This window comes from Lithobates pipiens, unplaced genomic scaffold (genome assembly GCF_037356315.1).
Source record: "Lithobates pipiens isolate NorthernLeopardFrog02 unplaced genomic scaffold, aLitPip1_a1.2 Scaffold_27, whole genome shotgun sequence".
Lineage (NCBI taxonomy): Eukaryota > Metazoa > Chordata > Amphibia > Anura > Ranidae > Lithobates > Lithobates pipiens.
This window is the reverse complement of record NW_027507788.1, coordinates 196,616,642-196,630,376: the sequence shown is the minus strand read 5'-3', so window position 1 is coordinate 196,630,376 and position 13,735 is coordinate 196,616,642.

Below are 13,735 nucleotides of genomic sequence, written 5' to 3'. Positions count from 1 at the left end.
GCACATGCTCAGTTTGATGTGTATCGCTTGAGATTTTTTCTTTGGCTCTGTGCTGATCACATGCACTCCCCCATCAGCACTGTCCAGACAAAGTGCCAAGGGTCCTGCAGCCTTATAGGAAAGTCATGGGAGAATGAAAACTCCTTCTACAAGCTTTGACAGTGATAGAAGTCACAAGACTGCTCTAACTGCTGATGAGAAATGGTATTTAGCAGTTTATATTTACTAAAATAATTGCCTTTCCATGTTCTGTGTACTGTGGGAGACCAGATATTGTGAATACAGGGTCCTGGGTTTAGTAACACTTTAACCACTTCAATACAGGGCACTTTCGCCCCCTTCCTTCCCAGCCCAATTTTCAGCTTTCATCGCTCTAGTGCTTTCAGTGACAATTGCACGGTCATGCTACACTGTACCCAAATGAAATTTTTATCATTTTGTTCGCACAAATAGAGCTTTATTTTGGTGTTATTTATTCACGACTCCATTTTTAATTTTTTGCGATATAAGCGCAAAAAAAGCGGAAATTTGGAAAAAAAACAATATTTTCTTTTTTCTATTTTAAAAGAAATCCAATAAAATCAAATTTTGTCATAAGTTTAAGCCAAAATGTATTCTGCTACACGTTTTTGGTAAAAAAAAATTCTGTTAAGTGTATAATAATTGGTTTGTGTGACCACAGACATATGTACGCAAATGATCATGTACATATGTGTGCAGGTGATCACGTACATATGTGTGCAGATAATCATTGGGACATGTGATTTTAGTGGGACATATGGGGGGGACATGTTTTTATTATTAGGGACATGTGTTTTTATTATTTGGGGACATGTATGTTTTGGGGACATGTGTGTTTTGGGGACATATGTGGGGACATTGTGTTTATACTGTGTGGTGTGTTGTGTGTTTACACTAGAATGATGATCAGTGAGTAAAAAGAGATGCACCGTGTCCGGGTGACACGAGCACATCGGGATCGCGCCGCTGCGCGGGCACGTGCGCGCGCGATCCCGCTCCTTCTGAAGGACTTTCCACAACGTCCTATCAGAAGTAGACGGCTCCCACCCAGCCGTATATGTACATTGGCCGGGTGGGAAGTGGTTAAGATGCCTACCTTGTTCTCCCTTATGAGCTTCATATATTGAAGAAGAAACTAAAGTAATTATTTGGCCAGAACATCAGCCAATTTGATTCTGTGACCATTGAGCTGAGCCAAGTTGACAGTAGTATTTTGCATAATATAACTCAGATTTTTAGCACCCCCATTGACCCCCAGACCTAGTTTACTGAGAAGTAGAGCTAACTAATCTGGACCAAACACAATTTTTTTCCCCTAGAGTTCTGCTTTTAATTTGTAACTTCTGAGTGCATAGCTGAGGATCTTGCATGTAGGAATCCCATACTGAGTCAGCTCAGGAGTCCATCATCTCCCCAGCTGCCCCCTTTCCTGCACTGCTTTTTTTGCATGCTGCTTTGATCGCTTATTTTTATTTCAATTGCCACAGACTTCTAGGGGAGAAGATAAAGAGACACATAGCTTTGCTCACCCTCTATACAGTGGGAAAAGGAAAATGGCGCTCCAGGTGAGTGATGGGACCACGTAGGCTGGTGAATGGACTCCTCCCAAGGATGCTAGCCTCGGGATGCCAGCCGTACAATAGGGTAGAAAGAAATGGATGGCTGTACTCCAAGGTAAATGATAAGTCTTTAGTAATGAATAAGCGCAGTGTTAAACGCATCTACCTGTACCTGCTTTTTTGTCCTGTGGTGTCATTCATGTTACGGATTTTACATTAAAGAGACTTATCATTTATCTTGGAGTGCAGCCATCCATTTCATTCCACCCTCTATACAGACGGGCTTCCACCTTTCTTACTAGCCAACCAGAAAGTACTGCAGAGCTCCAGGTTTACTATCTGAAGCACCCTGAATGGTTCAAAGATAGGAAAAAAAATCTGACTTTAACCATACCCAACACAATTTTGATAGTAAAATCAACTACCTTTATTTAAATACAGAATAAAACAGTACTACATTTATTTTATTATAATATTCATTTTAATTGTCTCATTATTCAACAAATGCTCACCACCCACAGCCATCTCTTTTTAAGAATATTTTTGACAAATGTACAGTATATATAGTAACTTTACATGGTAGAACATCATCACTGAATAATATGGTTCAGCAGATTAAGGGGTGGAGGATGGACTCAACACATTTCTCAGAACTGTGTTCTGCTTCTTCAGGAGTATGAACAAGGCTACATTTCAGCTGTGTGAATAATAGTGGAGCATCATCACTTAAAATACCTTCCCTGGATGAGCACAGGGGTATGATAAAATAAAGGTCCAGGACCCCACCATATGATATTGTCTGAAGTTCAATGTTAGATGATGTGTGGAATCTTCAAGTGCTTCGTGATAAGGTTTTGATCACTCAAGCTTTTAAATGTGTTCTGTCAATTAGATGCAATTCATCTGGGCTTAATATGCTGATCTTGATTAAATATTATTATATATGTCCAAGCCTGGAGATATGTATCATGATTTGCTCATGGTACAATATTACGATCTCTCAATCATACAAAAAAGAATTTTTATATCAACTGTAATTGCATATAAAAGTGTGTGGCGCTACCTTTAAAATAAATACCAAAATATGTGAAATACAAAGCAAACTAAGATCAAAATAAATGTGCAAATAGCAAAACACTGTGCTTACATACACATGCACAACACAATTGTGTATACTGACTTAAAAGTGCAAAATCACCTATAACAATGTGATACATACAAATCGCATAAAGTGTGCAAAAAATCGCATAACATGTGCAAAAGTCGCAGAATACTGTGTAACAAAATCGCTATAAAAATATCTAAACAACGGACCCTTTGAAAAAGTCACGTGTCTGTGACGCAACGCGTCAGGGAGGAGCCAGGTGTTACGATCGTCACATCCGGCCGCGGCCGAGACCGGAAGTTCTTATGTTTACAAGCGCAAAATTCGAAATTACATGTGAGTGGATATTTTTTGTTATTTCAATAAATGATGCAGTTTTACACATGAAAGTCCCCTTTCTTCCCTTATGATTACTGGCACTGGATTACCTTGTGAGATTACCCTGTGAGATTATCTTGTGAGGAATTACTGAGAAGGAGCCATTTCATCTATTTCCTCTACATGTGTATTTGACCCTGCGGGGTCTATCATTGAGGTGAGAGGCTGGGGGAAACGGGGGGTGCACTGGTGGAGCACTGAAGGTGTTTTGTGGAGCATGTTTTCATCTGAGTGAATACGGCATGTTTTCATCAGCACGCTTGGATATTGAATTTATTGAATAAGCACTGGAACATCAGTTTGAACATTTTATGGACACTTCTTTTCTTCTTTTTTTCTGTGTTTAGAGTTTTTTATAGTGATTTTGTTACACAGTATTCTGCGACTTTTGCACATGTTATGCGATTTTTTGCACACTTTATGCGATTTGTATGTATCACATTGTTATAGGTGATTTTGCACTTTTAAGTCAGTATACACAATTGTGTTGTGCATGTGTATGTAAGCACAGTGTTTTGCTATTTGCACATTTATTTTGATCTTAGTTTGCTTTGTATTTCACATATTTTGGTATTTATTTTAAAGGTAGCGCCACACACTTTTATATGCAATTGTTTAGATAGTGTTGAGAACATTATTTGTGTTGGCAGCTTCCTTTGTTACTAATTAGGCACTTGTTAGAAATTAGTTTATTTTTAGGGGTTGTGCGCACTAGTACCTTACTTGTATCATTACTTATATCAACTGTAATACCTTCCCCAGCCTGGCCACTCAAACAGTAAGGATGAATGAATATAAAAAGTAAATATTTTTTCCACATCATCCTTCTGGTGAATTTCAGATTAATATTATCAGTCGTAAGTAAATGCTATAATACTATAAACCTTTGAGCACATATTGACAAAAGATTTATAATACTGTGCTACCCCATAATTATATATATATATTACATGAAACTTTGCACCCATATATCCTAATGGTGGTGGATATATGATACCCTATGTATTTGCTGTTTTGTCAGTTTAAAAAAAAAATATAGAGTAATTAACGTATGATCCTAAGCAGTTCATCATTCCAGACCACATCTTCTTACTTATAGTCACCGTCCTGTGTCCCTTGTCACCTGTGTTTCTATTTCTATTTTTATATTATAACCACTATTAATTAATTAATTAATTAATTATTGCTTCTTTTGTATTCCATGACTACAATGTTTATTAAGCCTACTCAATTTCGAGACCCTTTTATTTCTTATTTACACCTGACATGCTAAAATTTTAAAGATAAAAAAACTCGCACTTGCAACACATGGCACTATGGTAGTCTTTATAGACAAACTGTAATAGTCCTGTCTTAGAGCATAAAAAACATAAGATGCTCATTACCTTTGCTACCCTGAAAACCCCCTACTGTGTGCATCTCTGAAATGACTTTTTTATATTAGTGGCCTGATTTTCCTGCCTTCCGGACTGGGGGCCACTAACTGTTAGTGATCTGTCTAATCAGAATGTCTTAGTGGCCAGTTAAGTTTATTTATTATTGTTTGTTCAAGTTTCCAATGTTTGAGTGAACATTTATGTTCAATCCACCTGGTCACTGTGCTGCTAAAGGGACCCCAGTACAATGCATTTCAAATGGTTGTAAACCCGAACATATACCCAATGAAGTGACTGGCCTCAGATGTTACACCCAGGTGAAGCAAATCCTCTTAAATAAGTTGTATCTGTTTACTGCAGTTTGCTCTTCTCTACATCTGCTCAAAGTCCAGAATTTATAACCTTTTTATAAGGCCGCGTACACAAGTCTGACGGACTTGGTCCGCTGAAACATGTTTCAGCGGACAATCCGCTCCTGTGTGGGCTTCAGCTGACTTTTTCAGCGGACAGTCTGGCGGACTAAGTCTTTCGGAATTTCCGTAATACAGTCCGTCCAAACTTGGTTTCAGCGGACAGTCCGCTCGTGAGTAGGCTAGTTCGACGGACTAAGTATGGTGCATGCTCAGAAAGGATTTACACAGCGAAAGGTTGCATTGCAGTGTATTGGACGTCGTGTTTCTAGTCCCGTCGTACGTGCTGTACACGTCATCGTGCAAGCTTTCGGTGGACTGTCTGTTCATCGTGTGTGGTCAAGTCCGTTCATTCGAAAGTAGGACGGACTGTCTGTCGGATTGTCTGACGGACTTAGTTGGGCAGACAGTCCGCCCGTGTGTACGTGGCCTAAGAGTTCAAAAAAAAGGGGACAGAGAGCTGAAGTTATACTCTGTAGAGTTCAGTGAAGAGAGCTCCAGTAGCTGATTGGAGGGAAGAGATACACCCCCCTCTACATAGCACACAGAAACAGAGCTGAGGCTGTCAATCAGCTAAAGCTCCCTCCCCGGTCATCTTTTTTTTTCTTGGTGATGGGAAAACTTGTCGGAGGAACAAAGCAGCAGACAGAAATAACACACAGCTCTCTTAATTGAGACAAGTACACACTATAGAGGGCTTTTTCACAATTCGTGTCTGAGGTTTACAACCTCTTTAAGATTTATGATCTCCAATAAAGACAAATTTCTCCACTATATAATTTAAGTGCAGAGGGAATGATTTACTAAAGGCAAATATGCTGCTCATTTTGCAAGGGAAGTTGTACTTTGCTAGAGAATTGTTCTATAGTCTATTCAATGTATTGAATCTCCCCTGACTTTCATCACCCAATCACGGTAAAGCAAAACATTATTTTATTTTTTTACACACGATTGGGTATTTTCTGCAAAGTGAAATGTCAACCCATTCACTAAGCTCTGGGGATAATTCCCTTGTGACATGCAACTTCTTTTGCCAAGTGAACTACCTATTTGTCTATAATAAATGAGCCCCAGAAAGTCACACTGTAGACACCAGTTTTACAGAACTCTGAATAAACTATGGGACAGAAGCAGTGTGCTTTACACATGTTTTTGAGCTTTTATCAGCATTTCTCTGGGAAATGATTGCATGATTTTCACAGGTGACATGACTGACCCCCTTCTCTCAACTTATTTTGTAACTACTTTTATCAGTAGTAAAGCCCTCCTCTGGCTTCAGATTACTGAAGCCGGTGGAGCGTAATGCTACTGAATGAGTGCACTAGGAAAAAAGAATGCAGAGAGGAGAGCCTGGTCATGTGCCCTTTTAAAGTCACATGCCTATCTATCCTCCAATCACAGGGCTCTGTCTCTGCTCCTTTAAGCAAATTTTAAAGGATTTGGTTGGCCACACATAGCAAACCAATTTTTGTAAATAGGCTGGCTAAGTTGTTTGTGTAGAAACCAAGTACAATGGTGAGTAGATAGCAATATCCTCTGGTTATAAATGAGCTGCTAAGTAAGAGATTTGTTCCTAGTGTACTGATTGCCACTTTCTGCCCTGATAGGTGAAATATCTCATTAAAGCCCCGTACACACTATCAGATTGTCTGCTGAGTTTTTCCTTCAGATTTACCAAAACCATATACCAAACCTTAGGAGTTTCAATGTGTATGCAATCAGGCAGGCCCTTCTACTACATGGTTTTGGTAAATCTGAAGGAAAAACTCAGCAGACAATCTGATAGTGTGTACGGGGCTTAAGGGGCACACATGGCAATCATGATCTTGACAGGGCTTTTGACACTTCCATCCTTGTAGTTTTTCACACTAAATACATGTTAATGTCATTAAAGCTTAGCTCTAAGAAAGATTTAAAACACATAAATGAATGCCGATCTGTAATTTTTCATGCAGCATTCATTTTTTTTTTTAAATACAAGCAGTGTAAGTAGCCAAACTTGACCTAATATACAATCCCCTTTTTTTTTTAGCAGAGATCAGACTGGGGGAGAGAGAAGCAGCAAAAGCTGTTTTTGTTATTTCATTTTTTATGGGTCCTTAAATTCTATCTTCCTATTTTTATTTGGAGTGCTGCTTTAACAGGAACTTTGTAACCTAATCTAAAACTGTTTACAGATATTAGAATACAGAAGGAAGTGTGAATAGGAGTAGAAGACTTCAATCCCCATGACTCATTACATTCCTTACGCTGATCTTACTGAATTATTTGGAAATAAACTCACACTTTAATTCTATACAAGGTGATCAATTTCCAGTGGATTTATTGTTAATTAAACATTAATTCAAAAACAATCTATTAACTGCAATCATGGAAAGATCAAGTAAGCAGAAACTTAAAAAATACTAAAAATAAGAGAGGAACCCAAGGAAAGATAATAGCATGCTAGATGTACACTATATTATCAAATGTATTGGGGCGCTTGGCTTTACACGCACATAAACCTTAATGGAATCCCAGTCTTAGTCCATAGGATTCAATATTGAATTGGCAATTTTTTATTTTGAGAATCTTGCAAACTAGAAACAAATCCCAGCTTTTTTTTTTTTTTTACATGACAGTACAATGATGATAAAAATAAAGGCTTACTTCAACTTAAAATATATGAACAAAAGTTTTTTTTTTTTCTTTTTTCCAACCAAGAGCAATATCACTGTATTATATTATAATATATATAATATACAGTGGTGTGAAAAAGTGTTTGCCCCTTCCTCATTTCCTGTTCCTTTGCATGTTTGTCACACTTAAGTGTTTCGGAACATCAAACCAATTTAAACAATAGTCAAGGACAACACAAGTAAACACAAAATGCAATTTGTAAATGAAGGTGTTTATTATTAAAGGTGAAAAAAAATCCAAACCATCATGGCCCTGTGTGAAAAAGTGATTGCCCCCCTTGTTAAAACATACTATAACTGTGGTTGTCCACACCTGAGTTCAATTTCTCTAGCCACACCCAGTCCTGATTATTGCCACACCTGTTCACAATCAAGGCATCACTTAAATAGGAGCTGCTTGACACAGTAAGGTCCACCAGAAGATCCTTAAAAGCTACACATCATGCCGAGACCCAAAGAAATTCAGGAACAATTGAGAAAGAAAGTAATTGAGATCTATCAGTCTGGAAAGGGTTATAAAGCCATTTCCAAAGCTTTGGGAATCCAGCGAACCACAGTGAGAGCCATTATCCACAAATGGCGAAGACATGGAACAGTGGTGAACCTTCCCAGGAGTGGCCGGCCGCCCAAAATTACCCCAAGAGCGCAGCGACGACTCATCCAAGAGGTCACAAAAGACCCCACAACAACGTCCAAGGAACTGCAGGCCTCACTTGCCTCAGTTAAGGTCAGCGTTCATGCCTCCACCATCAGGAAAAGACTGGGCAAAAATGGCCTGCATGGCAGAGTTCCAAGGAGAAAACCACTGCTGAGCAAAAAGAACATCAAAGCTCGTCTCAATTTCTCCACAACACATCTTGATGATCCCCAAGACTTTTGGGACAACATTCTGTGGACCGATGAGACAAAAGTGGAACTCTTTGGAAGGTGTGTGTCCAAGTATATCTGGCGTAGAAGGAACACTGCATTTCATAAAAAGAACATTATACCAACAGTAAAATATGGTGGTGGTAGTGTGATGGTCTGGGGCTGTTTTGCTGCTTCAGGACCTGGAAGACTTGCCGTGATAAAAGGAACTATGAATTCTGCTGTCTACCAAGAGATCCTGAAGGAGAATGTCCGACCATCTGTTCGTGTACTCAAGCTGAAACGAACTTGGGTTCTGCAGCAGGACAATGATCCTAAACACACCAGCAAGTCCACCACCGAATGGCTGAAGAAAAACAAAATGAAGACTTTGGAGTGGCCTAGCCAAAGTCCTGACCTGAATCCTATTGAGATGTTGTGGTATGACCTTAAAAAGGCCGTTCATGCTCGAAAACCCTCTAATGTAACTGAATTAGGACAATTCTGCAAAGATGAGTGGGCCAAAATTCCTCCAGGACGCTGTAAAAGCCTCATTGCACGTTATCGCAAACGCTTGGTTGCAGTTGTTGCTGCTAAGGGTGGCCCAACCAGTTATTAGGTTTAGGGGGCAATCACTTTTTCACACAGGGCCATGATGGTTTGGATTTTTTTTCACCTTTAATAATAAACACCTTCATTTACAAATTGCATTTTGTGTTTACTTGTTTTGTCCTTGACTATTGTTTAAATTGGTTTGATGTTCCGAAACACTTAAGTGTGACAAACATGCAAAGGAACAGGAAATGAGGAAGGGGGCAAACACTTTTTCACACCACTGTATATATCACTAAATAGCACAGACGTCTTCAAAAATTCAACACAAAAATTCTACATATTACTCAACTCGATTAATATTCAGACCAAGAAACATAGATTGTCATGTGTATGTAGACTTTCTTCAAAATTATGTTTATCTTTGAAAATCTTCAAGTGTCCAGAGAGAAAACAGGGAAAGAACCCAACACCCAGATATCAACAAACAGCAGCTACAGGCTTCACGACTTTATCCAGACACTTTGCCGCCATCTATCTTTCTCAAGACCATGAATTTTCCTTACCTCACCAAGAATCTCACACACCACCACCGGAACAGGAAGGATATTCTGTCGAATGGATACCTGACACCACGCATTCCAGGGGTATTATCGGACTACTAAGCTGACTATAAAAACAATGTCCAAATCAAATCCCCTGCGATTCTGCAATGCTTCATATACCCATTCAGCATAAGATATGCTAGGAAAAAAAGGAATATTCAGAGCCCTCCCCACCATTTTATAGACTTCTATATTGAAAGGGCACTGAAGCAAGAAGTGGTCAATGGTTTCCACTTCACCCTGACACTCTGCTCTTGGACAACCACGATTGTCCAAAGAGCAGCACTTCACGTTCCCCCTCACATAGAGCCTATCGTGGAAAGCAAGCCAGGTCTGATTCCTAAATGTCAATGGAATCTGCTCAGAATTTATTAAATGTAAACCCTCCCTTATAATAGAGATATAAAAAAATGACCATCCAACTATACCTAATACAGTTGCCAACATCCCTAGTACAAGAGATAAAATAGAAGCACCCCCAAAGATGGGACTTTAATGGCAACAGAGTAAAATATATTATGAATTATTCAAAAACAATATACAAAATACAATATTCAAACCAATAAAACAATGGTGGTAATGGTGATGATTCCCAGACGTCCCAACGCTTTTCGGGATGAAGATGTCCCTTTGTCAGGGACAAATGTCAGGGAGGGATCACACTATACAATAAAATCAGACATGTTAATTAGTAACAATATACATAGTGGTTCTAAATAATTGCTTCAAACAGGGAACTGCTGAAGCAATGGCGGCATTTAAATTGCGGACAGACAACCCCAGTGTTCAAAGGGCAGTGATGTTAAAAATGGGTCCACACTGATCCATACTGATCCACCAAATGGCACCACCACAGACCCACACACACAGGATGTCAACCTTCAATGTTTCCCACAGTCTTTTCCTTAATATACAATCTATTTTAAAGATATAGGGGACATTATATTTCTAAATTCTAATTCGATTACACCAAGTTTAAAAGAAATTTCTCCTTGACAGACATGGTTCAGTGTAAAGATGCAATAATGCAAACACAGATCCTTTTTAGTCTGCGCCTAAAAAGTCCTACCTTCGTAAGATCCACTGCAGAGTTAAGACTAATTCAGCTGCAAACCTCCTTCTGGATAGCTTGAGATGTAGTCTATATTGAGACAAAGTGAGTATCCAATAATGTCCAAATCAAAAAAATTATATATGAATGAAACAGCTCATGTCTGCAGGTATCTGACCCTGCATAGACATGGGCTGCGGTACAAAGCAAGAGGGACAGTGAAAGAAAGGTCACTTGTAACAGCGGCTCTTAAAGCCAGTGCATACCTAGTTGTAATCTAATTCTTATATAGTAATTCCAGGAAAAGATGGTATATCTGATTCATTGCAGAGATACATTCCTCCAGTTCCACCACAGAGCCCTCTCACAGTAGCAGGATATCATCTATATAGTAGAACCAAGCCACTACATGATGAGTGGGAGATTTAACAGATTTATCAGCCAGAAATGATTGCTCCCATTCCCCCAGGTACAGGTTCATGTACGATGGGGCACATGATATCCCCATAGCCACTCCCTGTACCTGTAGGAAATGGGAGCCATTGAAGGAAAAAACATTATGGTGGAGTATGAATTCCAATGCCATAATGATAAATTCATTCAGCTTTTTGTCATCTCTATGCGTTTGTGAAAGGACATGTCTGATGGCAGCCAATCCCAGATGGTGAGGGATAGAGCTATATAAAACTTTTATATCAATGGCTACCAATAGAGCTTGAGATATATGTAGATCTTCCACACTTTGCAAGAGATGGATTATATCAAGCACATAAGATGGTAGGCTTTCCACAAACGGTCTTAGGTGAGTGTCCAGATATAGGCTCAATTGTTCTGTAATCGCACCATTCCCTGATACTATTGGTCTCCCTGGGGGTAACAATAGATTTTTGTGGACCTTGAGAAGACAATAGAATGTACGGGTCCTAGGATATTTAATACGTAGAAATTCCCAAGTGTCCTGATCCACAATGCTATGGGCAAAAGCAACGTCAACCAGGGCATAAAACTGAACTTCAAATCTAGAGACACTCACTCTTGAGATTGGTTTGATTTTTCATGTTCGTGTCCCATAGACTGTAACGATGTTCACGTGTTCGAACAAATTTTTTGCCTGTTCACATGTTCTGCTGCGAACCGAGCTGGGGGGTGTTCGGCTCATCCCTAGTCACCAGTATAGTATTTGTAAATTGAAATCATATCCCTTCTCAAGCATCTCTTCTCCAGAGAGAATAAGTTCAGTATTCACAACTTTTCCTCATAACTAAAATCCTCCAGACTCTTTATTAGCTTTCTTGCCTTCCTTGTACTCGCTCCATTTCCAGTACATCCTTCCTGAGGACTGGTGCCCAGAACTGGATAGCATACTCTAGGTGTGGCCGGACCAAACTGGAGAATTTTTATTTTATCTCTGGAGTTGATCCACTTTTTAATGCATGTCAATATTCCAAATTCTTTGTTAGCAGCAGCTTGGCATTGCATGCCATTGCAGAGCCTATCATCTACTAGGACCCCCAGGTCCTTTTCCATCCTAGATTCCCCCAGAGAATCTTCCGCCCATGTATAGATTGCATTCATATTTTTGCCACCCAAATGCATTATTTTATATTTTTCTACATTAAACCTCATTTGCCATGTACTTGCCCACTCCATTAATTTGTTTGGATCTTTTTGCAAAGTTTGCACATCCTGCAGAGAAACCCTCTGCTGTGTGCAGCCGCTGCAGCATTGCCAGTGTTGAGTTCCATCTGGAGTAGGGATGGCCTTGTGGTTCGCTCGGCGGTCGGTTCGCCCAGCGGTCAGTTCGCGGCAAATTTTGCATTTTCGCGATTCGCTAAACCGGCGGACTTCGGGCGCTGTTCGCGCAGTGGACACATGCGTTTACATTGTGAAAGAACTTTGACCCATGATGACACATCCATCATGGGATACAGGACAGCCAATTGAGACATTTCAGCACATGGACAATTGGACATTCCCCCTACCTTATAAATAGACCTGATCTGGCAGCCATTTTACATTCTGTCTTTTGTCAGTGTAGGGAGAGGTTGCTGTGTGGAGCAGGGACAGACTGTAGTGACACAAATCACTAGCTATTAGGTCCACAAAAGTCCTTTTAAGAACTGGTATAGGTGTACAGTATATAGGGTTCTTTTGCCCTGCTGCTGACTGCTGTGTTGCTGATTGCTGAGTGCACTGCTGACCGATTCTGTAGCTGTCTTTTGTCAGTGTAGGGACAGGATGCTGTGTGGAGCAGGGACAGTCAGTTTAATCACTAGCTATTACTATTAGGTCCACAAAGGTCCTTTTAAGGACTGGTATAGGTGTACAGTATATAGAGTTGTACACATATAATATGCATTCTTTCAAATATAGAAAGCCTATTATACTTGACTACTGAGCTGAGTGCTGACCGATTCTGCAGCTGTCTTTTTTCAGTGTAGGGACTGAGGGACAGTTTGCAAATCACTAGCTACTAGGTCCACAAAGGTCCTTTTAAGGACTGGTATAGGTGTACTATTTAGTGTGCAGTATATAGGGGTGTAATACACATATAAAATACTTGCACATATAGAAAGCATAGTATAGTGCATTTCCACTGTGCAACATTGGGACTGATGAGCGGTTCTGCAGCGATACTACAAAGAGTGACAAACACAATTTTAAAAAAGTATTATAACTAGTGTGATAGACCAGTGGCCCCCAAAAATGACAGATTTAAGCGGGGTGTTATATACCTTCTTCCACATACATACTGCACTTCTCTAGAGACTTTTGTCATAGGGTCATTTAAAAAATGACAGGCAGAGGAAGAGGCAGGCCCTTCCACAGGGGTGGTAGGGGTAGGGCAGGAGCAAAAGACTAGAGCCAAAGTGCCAAATCGCAGAAGGTGCATGCGATTACGTCAGAGGATGCACCAGACTTGGTTGAGTGGCTCACTCAGCCTTACTCTTCTGCACCCTCCTCATCCTCTTGATCTGCACCCTCTTCACTCTCTGCTGTGTGCACCCCCAAAGACACTACCACCAAAAGTGCTCTCTATCACCGTGCTGGTGTCAGTGCTCTCTATCACGGTGCTGGTGTGGTGTCAGTGCTCTCTATCTCTGTGCTGGTGTCAGTGCTCTCTATCACAGTGCTGGTGTCAGTGCTCTCTATC